Source organism: Barbus barbus, assembly GCF_936440315.1.
Source record: "Barbus barbus genome assembly, chromosome: 13".
NCBI classification, from domain to species: domain Eukaryota; kingdom Metazoa; phylum Chordata; class Actinopteri; order Cypriniformes; family Cyprinidae; genus Barbus; species Barbus barbus.
Window position 1 is genome coordinate 18,745,726 of NC_136741.1, and position 12,414 is coordinate 18,758,139.

At 37.7% G+C, this 12,414-nt stretch overlaps 1 protein-coding gene across 2 annotated transcripts in view; it reads left to right on the top strand.

Moving 5' to 3' along the window:
* The first annotated feature begins 1,096 nt into the window (after positions 1-1,096).
* kank4 (KN motif and ankyrin repeat domains 4) overlaps positions 1,097-12,414 on the top strand; it is a 48,356-nt gene continuing 37,038 nt past the window's right edge. Inside the window, exon 1 of one of the 2 annotated variants that reach the window (XM_079432183.1) lies at positions 1,097-1,291. The gene's annotated coding sequence lies outside the window, so the exon portion shown is untranslated. The remainder of the gene's footprint in view (positions 1,292-12,414) is intronic. The other variant, XM_079432181.1, reaches the window with a different exon arrangement.

Below are 12,414 nucleotides of genomic sequence, written 5' to 3' on the forward strand. Positions count from 1 at the left end.
ATCGTCCTGTAAGTGTAACAGCAGCAATGACCAGGCCTTTGGCTCCCTTTGCAGGCATTTGTAATAACACGTAATGTTGAAAAAATAAATAAATAAATAGACACCATCACAAAATTTGTAATGGTTTTACTGGTTATAATGGGACTTGTATTGGTTTTAATGGAAACTGTAATGGACCCTGTTGGTCTCTACTGGTAATTGGTCACCTTCTATTGGTGGCTTGTTAAAACCAATAAATCCTAATGGAATATGTCCCAAAACACATTACAGAAAACCATTTTTAATGGTTTATTTGTGATGGTGTTCGAATTTTAAGTGAAAGTGAAGTGACATACGGCCAAGTATGGTGACCCATACTCGGAATTCGTGCTCTGCATTTAACCCATCCAACGTGCACACACACAGCAGTGAACACACACACACACCGTGAACACACACTCGGAGCAGTGGGCAGCCATTTATGCTGCAGCGCCCGGGGAGCAGTTGGGGGCACCTCAGTCATGGTATTGAGGGTGGAGAGAGCGCTGTACATTCACTCCCCCACCTACAATCCCTGCTGGCCCGAGACTCGAACCCGCAACATTTGGATTACGAGTCCAACTCTCTAGCCATTAGGCCATGACTTTTTTTTTGGGGGGAGGGGGGGGGGGGGGGGGGTTCAGCAGGGTTGCTTCATTGTTTTTATATAAAGCATTTTTAAAGGCTGTTGTTGGCTTAGTTCTGTGTTTATAACCTCCAAAAATATATATTATCTTAATACTTCTTTGATTATGAATGTAGCCTACCTGAAAGTGACGTGCGGGTCACACACAGATGATGTCAGCTCTTGAGGCAGAGCTCAAGCAGCATACATACAGGCAAAGTGGTTAAACACCAGTTTAATCTTTTATCAGTCAGCTGCACTACTTTAATCCTAAACATTTCAATGTGATGGGGAAGCTGGATGGGGGGTGTTGGCTGATACGTCTGTGTGTGTGTGTGTGTGTGTGTGTGTTTGTGTGTCTGACACTCTGACTGCCATTGGATGAGCTCTGCGGGAGGGGGTGTGTTCAGGCTCACAGTATAGCGCTTGTTATGAGAGCCTTCTGCCGTCCCCTTCCACAAACCTCAATAACAACAGTATCGCAGCCTCCGAGGCTGAGTGTGTGTGTATGTGTGTGTGTAGGGTGAGTGAGGAGTGCCTCTACCGCCGTTGCAGCTGGTTGCGGCTTCCTCCCTGGATTTCCTTGAAGGTCTGCCTCATCACCTCTGCAGTGCCTAGGAAAAAATAGGCCCCCCCCCAGAGACTGAGGTAAGCGATGTGAGATAATACATTCCATGTCTGTCAGCTCCATTATTCAACTTTTCTCTTGTTTACCTTTGGAAAATGCAGCACACCTCTATAGATCCCACCCACCATCCCTTAAAACCACCCTTTTCATTTCTTGTTGAGCATTTGAGGCAGTTCTTCTTCTTATATGCTGTTCTTCTAGTAATAATTCAGTATTTCTAGATTGGACGACATCCTTCGTTGCAGACCTTGGTTGTTTTTATTGTAGCTACGCTTGCCACCTTGACAGCATTTCTGGCCATCATAGACCCCTAAATGCTGTCTAGCCCGTTTCTCATAGCATAAATCATCTCATCTTGCGCTTGACTGTGCTGTTTCAGTTTACCTCCCCGCTGGGTTGTCGTTATGCCGAGCAGCGTGTCAATCTGGCAGAGATGCGAGACACGCGAGCAGGGAGCGATGCGTTAAATCGTGCCGTAGTGCAGCACTGCGCTGCTCGATAGCTCAGGCTTGGTTATTTCGCGATGGTGACTGGCTCATTTGCAGCGACCCAGAGACGGTGAGCTCAGCTGGTCGAGATCTCTCTGATATCCCGCGATGCCCGAGTCGAGATCCTAGCTGCCATGTAGAAAGGTTCCTGCTTGATTCGCGTGCAGAGCGCGCTTTCTTGCTAGTTTCAGGCGCAACAGAGATTCAGATGCTATGGGTTGATCACTGTGGCATATATTTGCACATAACAAGGTTAGGCTGCTTTATTAAGCAATGCGTTTTCTAAACAAAACAGATATGCATTGGAGTATGGAGAGCCCAAATATTATTATATTCACCTGAAAAAAAAAAAGATCTCATTACAGACAGTCAATTCCTTCGCACAGTGCAGATTATAGAGCATATCTGGGGGAGGGGGGTGTCAAATCCCCCTAATCAAGGCTTGTTCTCTTCAAAAACAAATGGATTGGGGATCTTAGTAAAATCTGTTCATTAAAACAAGCATGCAAGTTTCAACAGGGTTTTCAAATGTTTAAATAAAGAGTTAGAATATAGCTAGAGGTCCAAAGACCAATGGCCCATGTGGATGATTAGTGATTTCAATGAAATGTTTTGTTATGATGTGGTCTCTATATTGTAAAGTCCATCTTGAATCTTTACTGATAATTATGGTTTAATAAAACTCACAGGTGTCAAAAGGGGGGACTGACTTGTAAAGGAAATCACTCTCTCTTAATGTTAGATTTAAAAAAGAAATGATGAATTTCATGTCAAATGAATATGAAGATATCAATTGCAGCTCAAAACTTTATTTATCTTCAAGTTATTTTTATTTGTATCCATTTTTTTGTGTGAGCGGTTTCGTTTAAACTAGAATGTGCAGTGTTTTGCAGAACCAAAGAATATAATAAACCAAGAATATAATAGGCTACTATAAATGATTGTAAAATAGATACTGTAATGCAGAAATAGGCCTACTACACAGAGCAAACTGTTATATTTATTTCAGACAACATATTAGAAAAAGTAAGTAAATCAAACAATTCAAGGACCGGCAGGTGCTTCTGAACTGGGTCATTTATATGAGAATGAGCTGTCTGTATGATTACTGCTTTAACAAAGTGTGTTTGTTTGTTTTTATTCATAAAACAACATTTTATATAATCTTAAAAGAGACAAATAAAATTTAACAATAATATTGAAAAAAATAAATTAAATTAAAATGATTTAAAATATAATAAAATGTAAATAAATAAAAGCAATTTAATATATTTTCAATATTATTGGGATATATAAGATTAAATAACTTCATAAGCATTTCACAGAGTTGGTAAACTAATATAAAAATATATTACCAGTGCGTCACAATTTTTCGTTTTTTTTCTAATTTGTAAATTATTTATTTAGCTACATTTGTGTTGCGCAACACGGACCTGCACCGATTACATGCTGCCTTTACAAAATTGCCTTTACATTTTCATAGTTGACCTGACCTAAAAATTCCTCTAAAAAAGATGAAATTATCAACCCCTTGCAAGTCTTTGTATAATTGGCTCACTGCCTTTGCACATGTAATGCCTCCCTAGGAGCCTACAGGCTGTTTGATGTTCTCAGGAATGCAGAGGTACATTAAACATGTGACCTAAGGGCCACCCAGGAGCTCTGACTCCCTAAACAGTGTACAAGTTTACCATCACTCCGGTGAGCCTTACTATGTGATTTTGCTGGCCCTGGCCTGCATGTGTTTTTTTTTTTTTTGGACAGGTTTTTGGCATAACTTTCCAAATACAACTTGCCAGATGCCACAACATGTCATTTATTGTGATGAAGGCCAAATTATTTATTCATTGGCTGCATTTAGTTAGAGATTTTTATATTATTTATATATTATATATGTTTATTTATTTATTTGATTATGCTCCCCCGTGGACCGTTAAAGTAACATCTTAGTAAACCCATGAGACATTTACTATAGAAATAAATGGTCAAGTTTTTGCTCTCGTGATCAGTCATGTGGGCTTCTTGCACCAATGATTGTAATTCCATGACCTGGTAGAGCTCTGAAACAGGCCCTTAGTGGAAACAATGCCTAGAGAGACGTATTAGGTACTTTAAATCTACCATATATGTTTTAAGTCTCTTGACTATTGCTGTTAGACTAAAATGGTTGTACTGTACGGTTTTTAGGTTTTTGGATGTCTGAAGTGGTGGGCATGAGAGAGCACGTTGTGGAGGTTATGGAATTTGGCATAGCGAGGTCTCTTGGGGGTTCACGTGAGGCTCTGTGAGGGCGATTCCTTGTCCATTGTTTTCTTCTGAAGGACATTTCTCACAGAACGGGGATGGAAACAATGGCTGATATAATTTGCAAGCTGCTCCTGCCCTTTAGATGTATTCCTCATATGTGCGTCAAAGAAAAAACGTAGTATGCGATTAAGTGGACACAGAAGGATTTCTAGAGCTGTACTCAAAGGAAAATCATCTGACAAAAGAATTGTAATTGTATGTTTCATGGATCTCATGTTCTCATAAATAGAAACTTAGATTTGTATCAGATCCACAAAAGTTGACTGGATTTTGAATGTTATTGTCTCTTCATGTGAGGAAATCCCTGAGGGTCCAATGGATGTGAATGAATAGACAGAGGGCCACTAGACTTTCTCTTTTCTCTGATATAAAAGAACATTTCAGGTTCCCCAAAGAACCTTTTTCTTTAATGTGAAGAATATTTCAATTGTCTAAAGAAAAGAACCCATTTGTCCAATGATTATGTTCCATGAATGTTACAGGTTCTTTATGGAAGCAGATGCAAATAAAGAATCTTTATTTTCAAGAGTGTACAATGAAATTGAATGATGGCCACAACTGTGAAGCAAGATTTTCATGTCAAGATTTTCAAAGAATTATGATTTTCAGTCTTTTACTAAAATATCATATGACTTTGGAGGACTTAAAAATGTAATGCACGGACCATTTCTATAACACTTTCTGTTTTGATTTTGACAGCCCTTGTTCACCATACATTCATTGTGTGGAAGAGAACAAGATGTTCAAATGTTGAAATGCTTGTCAGTAAGATTCTTTCTGAATAAATGTATTCTTCATTTCATTATCAACTCATTATTAATTCATTTATTCCAAACTGTTCTTTTGAACTTTCTATTTATCAAACAATCCTGAAAAAAATATCACGTTTATACAAAAAATCTTAAGAAGCGTAACTGTTTTCAACTGAGATAATAACAAGAAATGTTACTTGAGCACCATATCAGTATATTAGAATTATTTCTGAAGGATCATGTGACAACTGAAGACTGAAGTAATGACTGCAGAAAATTCAGCTTTACCATCACAGTAATTACATTTCACATTTACATTCCAAATTTGACAATATTACTGTTTTTACTATTTTTAACAAATAAATGCAGCCTTAGACATCTTTCACTAACATAAAAATCATACAGACACCAACCTTTTGTGCAGTGGTGTAAAATAGACTGAGATGGCCATTGTGTTGAATTGGACAGTTGTATATGTTAAACTATGATATTTCATCCCATTTTTTTCCATCCGTTTATCAGTGAAAGCAGTGCAAGTGAGTCGCATAGTGAGTTAGGAATGTAAATAAGTTTGCTGTATATCAGCGTAGTATCAGCAAATCAGTTCCACTGGCTTGTGTATGTGCATGCAAATGTTCAACACAAATGCTGGTTTTTAAGCATGTTCTTGTGGTTGATCTATTGAACAAATGTTCAGTTCAATTTGATGGAATCCATCCAGGCACATAATGTCTTCACATTGTCTCCTGGACCAGTGAAAGCCACATGGGTATTCAAGTTTCATCCAAATTCCCATACCACCATTTTTTTTATTTCAGTTTTTCAAATTTGACAACACTGCAGCTTCTGTTGCCTCGTGGGATAGCAGATTGCCTGCTGGTTGCACACTTTAGAATCTCAGCAGATGCATTGTGTCATCTGGGTATTGTTTTCCTTCTGTATGATAAATACTGATAATGAATACAGAATATTTAGACATTATACTCATCCTTTATGCATACTAAGTCACAGAAAAGTATAAATGCATGTTGTATTTTCCCCCAATCCTCTTTTCTTCAGCTTGGAGAGCTTGAAAGAAGCTTGGAAAAGATGTCTACGCAGTTTTCCAGACATGCTGTCAGTTGTTTGTGGGAACAGGGCTTTTTATTTTATTTCAGCTTTTTTTGCTTTAGAGAAGCTGTAGATTTCGACCTTAGAGAAGCTTGGAAAAGAGGTCTACACAAATACTGAATGGAGGAGTTAAAACCTTCTGACCTCTTCAGGCAATAATTTCTGTTTGTGTCTGCTTCTGCCTGTTTTTGTCTGAATTCTTTCCTGTTTTAAGTGATAAAAAGACACTTGCGCAACTTTCAAAACAGTCTTCTTACAATGGATTTCATTATTATTCCATGACAACAGTGACATTGCACTAGAAAGATGCAATTAGTGCTGCATGAGTTGAGAAATCAAATCCACCTTCATTCACCATCACCTCTGCACAGCTTGGGCTGGATATAGAGGTCTTTATAGATATGATCTGTCACGTACTGTGAAATCTTCAGAGGACGGGGGTTTGTCTATTGCCTTTCTTGCACTCTTAGATATGCAGTGACATCAGCGGTCTCTGATGCAGCAGTCAGCAGAAGTATAGAGAAACAAAGAAAGAATACACTGAAGAACCTTGTTACAAACACTGAGATTTTAGTATGCACATTCTGATGTTGTGTGTCGAAACAGCCCTGTATTGTTTCTCTGTGGACTCCAATAATGTATCCAGACTGTTAGGGGTGTAGTAGTGTCAGAGATGTAGGTCATAGGTAAATATATTTTTTAAAAATCCTTTTTTTTTTTTCTTTTTTTACTAATGCCCTGTCTAGCATCAAGCTTGCATATGTCTTTGTTATGAGAATATGTAGCGTAACCTGGTAAAATGCTGGTATGCTGGCTACAAAACCAGAAATTAAAGCTTTGTTACTGATGATATGAGCTTTCGTTTTGTCAGATGTTTAAAGCTTCTTGTCAGATGATTTGCCACCTGCCAACATAGTAGATTTGTCACTCATGAGGTGTTGAACATTAATATGAACGATGAGCATCTGTTGCTGTGTTGCTATGTTGTGTCTTACAGCTGTTTCTTATTTAGTTTGTCTTTGATGTCTACACCTGCTGCTTGCATTTTTGATGGTGGAATGGGTTATTGGCATGAAAATCTACTGTTGACAGCTTAGACTTTTCATACAATCACAGTTCAGTATTTAAAGAACAAAAATATGTTTCTGACTTTATCAAATATTTACAAGATATTAAAAGTTGTGTTCTTTGGAGGCGCAGTGTAGTTTACTTTTTCATTAGTTTTTTAGACTGTTCATGAAAACTATTACACTATTATTATAAGATGTTTGCGTTCCCTCGCAAAACTTGAGAACGCAAAGTTTTGCGAGGGAACGCAAAAGTTTCGCGAGAGAACGCAAAAGATTTGAAAAATATTTTTTCCTCCCACCCCTTCTTTCCACCACCATGAGCTCTAAGGGGCTCCGTAGATTGATAACATATAGGTAGCATAAGCAAGATTTAAATATTGTTTAGAAAACTTGGCATGATCATCTTTGAAGTTGTTCAAAATGTCTTAAAGCTTGCCCTCCATATCCTGTTCTCATTCTCTCTAATTTACCATAGCAGACTCAGCTTTTCCCCATTTTTAATTATTATTGCACCCCTGGGTAACTTCCAAAGCCGGCCAGAAATATTTCAGACCTGAAGTATATGTTTCATGCAAAAGCAATCAAAGGCAGCAAAAGCATTTATTTTAATTTTATCAAACCTTTTCTATGACTCAGAGACCATGGTGGCTGTTCTAGTGGTCTTTTTTTAGTATAATACCCAGCACTGAGAGACATGTGCAGTGGAGGAGACTAAATGAGAACCGTTTTATTTTTCTTTACCAGCCTTTTTTTTCATCTTTTCTTACTTTGTAGCATTGGCCTTTCTATATGTCTAATGACATTATATACAGTACCTCATATCACTATAGCTGTTTAATGAGTGACATCACCCACTGAGCAGTACTTGAAAAACCTTAGTGTTTCTACGGCTTGATATTTAAGCTGTGCTGTGATGAAGAGACGTTAATTGCTCTGCAAAGCAGAAAGCTTGACTGAGAGTGGTCTCAGCCTGCTAGATTAATGCAGAGGAAAGCTGCACTGAAACTGATTACACACTAATCCTAAGGGACGGTCATACACTTTTACAGCTGTGCAGATGCAACCAACAGTTCCACCGCTGATCATGTTATTGTTCTCACATGTATTAAAGGGATAGTTCACCCAAAAATAAAATCTGCCATTAATGACTCACCCTCATGTCAAACCCATAAGACCTTCGTTCATCTTCGGAACACAAATTAAGACATTTTTGATGAAATCCGAGAGCTGTTCATGAGAGTACCATGACACATACGTGTGCATTCTAGGGGTTGAATGACTTCAGATTTTTTAAAGTCAACATTTATTAAAAGCATTGTTTCATTTCAAGCTTGATTTTGCTATCTAAAACAACATGAATGTTGTTAAAAAAAAATCCATTCTAGATTTGAAAATTCCACTATAGAATTCTTTGCTTATTTTATTTTAGAATACTGTGTGTTTTATATTTGAATGGGATTATAAGGAACAGTTTTATGTTTTCAATTTTAATTTTAGTAATTGTATGTGCTTTTTTTCACTTTTAGCATTTTTTTTTAAATAATTTATTTTATTTCGAATTTTTTGGTATTTTTTCAGCTTCATTTCAATCAACAAATGTTTTTTTTTACAAAAATATTTTTATTATTAACAATACAGTAGTGCTGTCAGTCTGTGTGGTGACTGGCGACATGCAATGGTTGATCCAGGTTTGGCTTTTATTTTAATTTTTTAACACTTTTTGTCGGTTGAGCAAAAGTAAACGGACCATATTGAATCTAACATTTAGGTTTTAATCAAACATTGATAAATGTTTCCGAGTGCCATTAGTTGAAGTAATAACAAGCGTCCAGTGTCATCTGAAATCCAGCAGGAAGAGCACCACATTTTCTTCTTGTTATTTCTGGTCAGAATTCAAGAAAGAAAGTAGGGAAGTCTGCATTGCAAAATACTTTCAGTCCTAAAGGAAGATGTTGTTTTTATGCTTCTTATTAATTCAGGCACATCCCAAATACAATACGTGCTCTTTCTCATGATCTAACAGAAAAACCTTGTAGAAAATGAATTCAAGGTATAATTTAGGACAACAAATCTGTTTTTCATTCAGTTTTGGTAACCACCACAGAGAAAGTATGTGGCCACCTGCTTTTCTCTTGCTGTTCCAACCATCTGTTTGCCTTATTTAGATAACAAATCTTTCCTGTATGAAATAAAGCCTTCATCCAACCTGTGCTATCTAGAACAGCAGCTTGAGATTGTTTGAGGTTCAGAATGGATTTGACACAGAAGGAAAGAACAGTAAGAAAACAGATAGCGACAAGTGGGGAACTGAAATTGCTTCAGAGAGTAGCTCTGATAAGAATAAGATGGCATCACTGGACTTGAGAGCGAGCGAAATACAGATTGATAAAGAAAAGATATAGATGCAACGTGCTGCATTGCCTCTAGCTCTGCTTTGGCCTTTTGAAAAGGTATCAGACTTTTCAATATGTTAGATCCTCAGGGTGCCAGATGCTTCCTGTTGTAGATGACCGCTAACTGAACCCCAGACCACAAATAGCAGATGCATTTATGCCTGTGTGTGAGAACAAATAGACAGAATAATTTCCCAACCACGTTTGTGTTCTATGCTATTTAGAGAATTAATCTGTTGACAGTTATGTTTATACAAGAGAGAATTAGAATAAGAAATGAAGGAAGAAATAGTAAATAATAAAATGGCAGCCATTAATTGAAAAAAGAAGAGCCAAATACCCATCTCCTCTTTGTTTGTGCATTAGCCGGACCAGTGTACTAAAATAGGAAAAACTGATCAATTATTATTAACTATTATTGCTGATTCAATAAGCCATCTCGTTAATTGATTAATGTTTATTTGTTCCAGATGTTTTAGAACGCTCTTATCCTCTGATCGTTCTGATCATTCACTGTCCACAAGCTAAGGTAACTTCAATAGCCCTATATACACCCCTGTTGAACAATTTAGCATATGCTGTAGGTATGTTTTGAAGCAAGGCTGCTGGTTTAAGCTGGTCCTTAGCTGGTCATGAGCTGGTTTAAGCTGACCCTAAGCAAATAGCTCCTGCTCAAGACCAGCTTAGGACCAGCACATGATTAGCTTAAACCAGCTCAAACCAGCAGCCATGTTTCAAAACATACCTAACCGGCATATGCTGGATTTTTCAACAGAGACTTAAGACCTCTGACCTCCTTATGACTCTTGAATTTCCCCTTAAGTTCAGAAAAAGGGCAGTGTTACGCCTACAGTTTAGGAACATGATGATAGTTTCTATTTTAAGCACAGTGTAATTGTGAAATTAGAAACAAGCAGCTTCCCATGGCTAGAACCTGCTGGTTAAAACAGTGTCAACTAGAAAACTGCTGTCAATGCCAGTACATGAAGAATTTATAGTTCACAGCATGTAAACATCTAGGCTTTCCTCTGTGGCTGAGAAAGAATAGCACCTCTTCATTTGAAAAAAAAAAAAAAAAAAAAAAAAAAAAAAAAGTTCCCCTATAGATTTTATTGCTATGAATAATCTGAACCACAGTCATCCTTATTTAAGTGTTAAAAATAATTCATGATTTTATGTTTCGTCATATTTTTGAGTATATAATCGCTGTTGGAAGACCATAACTAGATCTCAATCATTGTCTTGTTTGTTTTTCTGTGTTTTAAAATATATTTCTATCAGGACCACTTAACAGTTTGGTTTGGCGGTATGGTTCTGTTCTGGGCAAAAACTCCCTGCCCATCCATGCAGCCTATCATGAATGAGCAGGGAGAGCAGCAATAATAATAACAATCCCCCAACGGTTAACAGAACAGAACCAAGCATATATCATTGATGTACTTAATTACATTTAGTGTAACACATTATTCAAGATTAGAGAATCTGATTCAACAGGAATGTCAGAAGCCAAGTCTTGACTCTGGCGAAAGGAGGAGTTGGGGATGGAGGAGGGTAATTTGCTCCCGAGCAAGCAAGCTGCTGAATAATACTGAATAGCGCTTATATAGGAATGCCACGATAGGTGTCGTATCCCTATAGGTAGATGTGATCAGCTTGACTCACGTGACCTGCCAGTTCTAACGCTACGCTTAATTTCCTGGGACATTTGGAATTGATTTTATTCCTTTTAGATGTCTCAGAGTGCTTGTATGTTCATTGCATTTTTATGTAAATCTGCAGTGCAGCTGCATCCTTATAATCTTATAAAACACAGTTCAGTGTTGGCTTAGATTGTCTTCAGTGGTTCATATTTTGTCCTTCGGAGACGTAATGATCAGATGTTTCACCATCAGCGGAAATGGAATAGGAGCCTTGCCCACAGTTTCTTAGAGACAGACCGGACTACACGAATGTGACCTTGGGAACTCTGTACTGTGTTATTTCCTCTTAAGCTGGAGAAGTTTTGCATTTCATATGGCCTTTTATTTTTTCCCCTTCTTCCTCCTGCTTTCTTTTTTATCTGTCCTCAGGAGTTTTGAGAGGAAGGACAGTGTTTTCCTTTAAATGCTAATCTGGGAAACTGTAGCGATTGCTTTCAAAACGGCTTCTTTAGATACCATAATATCTGGTATTTGTTATACCATGCAGACAGCTAGCCGACTGATCGCTAAGCAGAATCAGTAGCGATGTCCAATGCGGGAATTATCTAGACTCTTTTCCAGCAAGTATGTTATCACATTTTCAGATATACCGCACATGCCATTTACTGATAACAGAGAGCACTTCAAGTTCAAGTTGTAAGTGAAATGGTGCCAGGTGTGGGAGAAGATTCCTTTAAAAACTTGATCTGTTTTTCTAACCTGCTACTTCTTAAACATTCTCATGCCTCTGATCTGAGAGATTCACTTCTGGAAGCTTCCAGCCTTTGGAAAAATGAGGATAGCCAAGATGGGGGGAAAAAGAGAGAAATAAAGAGAAAAAATGAAAGAAATGAAGTAGGCAGATCAAAGAACAACACAATGCTGCTTGTCTGCTGGAAGAGGAGGAAGCCAAAGCCTGTGAGCTGTGGGTCAAAGAGGGAAAGTTATGGTTCCAGCTTTGTAGAAATTTGTAGAAATTCCAAGCCTCATTTTTCAAGAAGTAACATTAAAATGTGGCTAGAACCGTATTAATATATAAATAGCCATCTACACTTTCCCAAGAACTTGTTGTTGGAATGTTGGAGGCGCTATATGCGTTAATTAACTTTTTAGGCAAGAAAAACTTTTTTGGTTTAGAGAAAAAAGAAAAATCACTCTGTAAAAGAAGAAAACATCAGGCTGGAGCTCTTGCCATTAAAACATTTTAGGTCCCCAGAGAGGTCTTGTGTACTGCCCACTGAAATGTAACCAGGTTCTTATTTCCCACAATGCTAGAAGGTAAAAAGCTGTGTTTGCTTTATAACCACCCCCACTACTGTATCTAATCTGAGTGACAAGATCTTC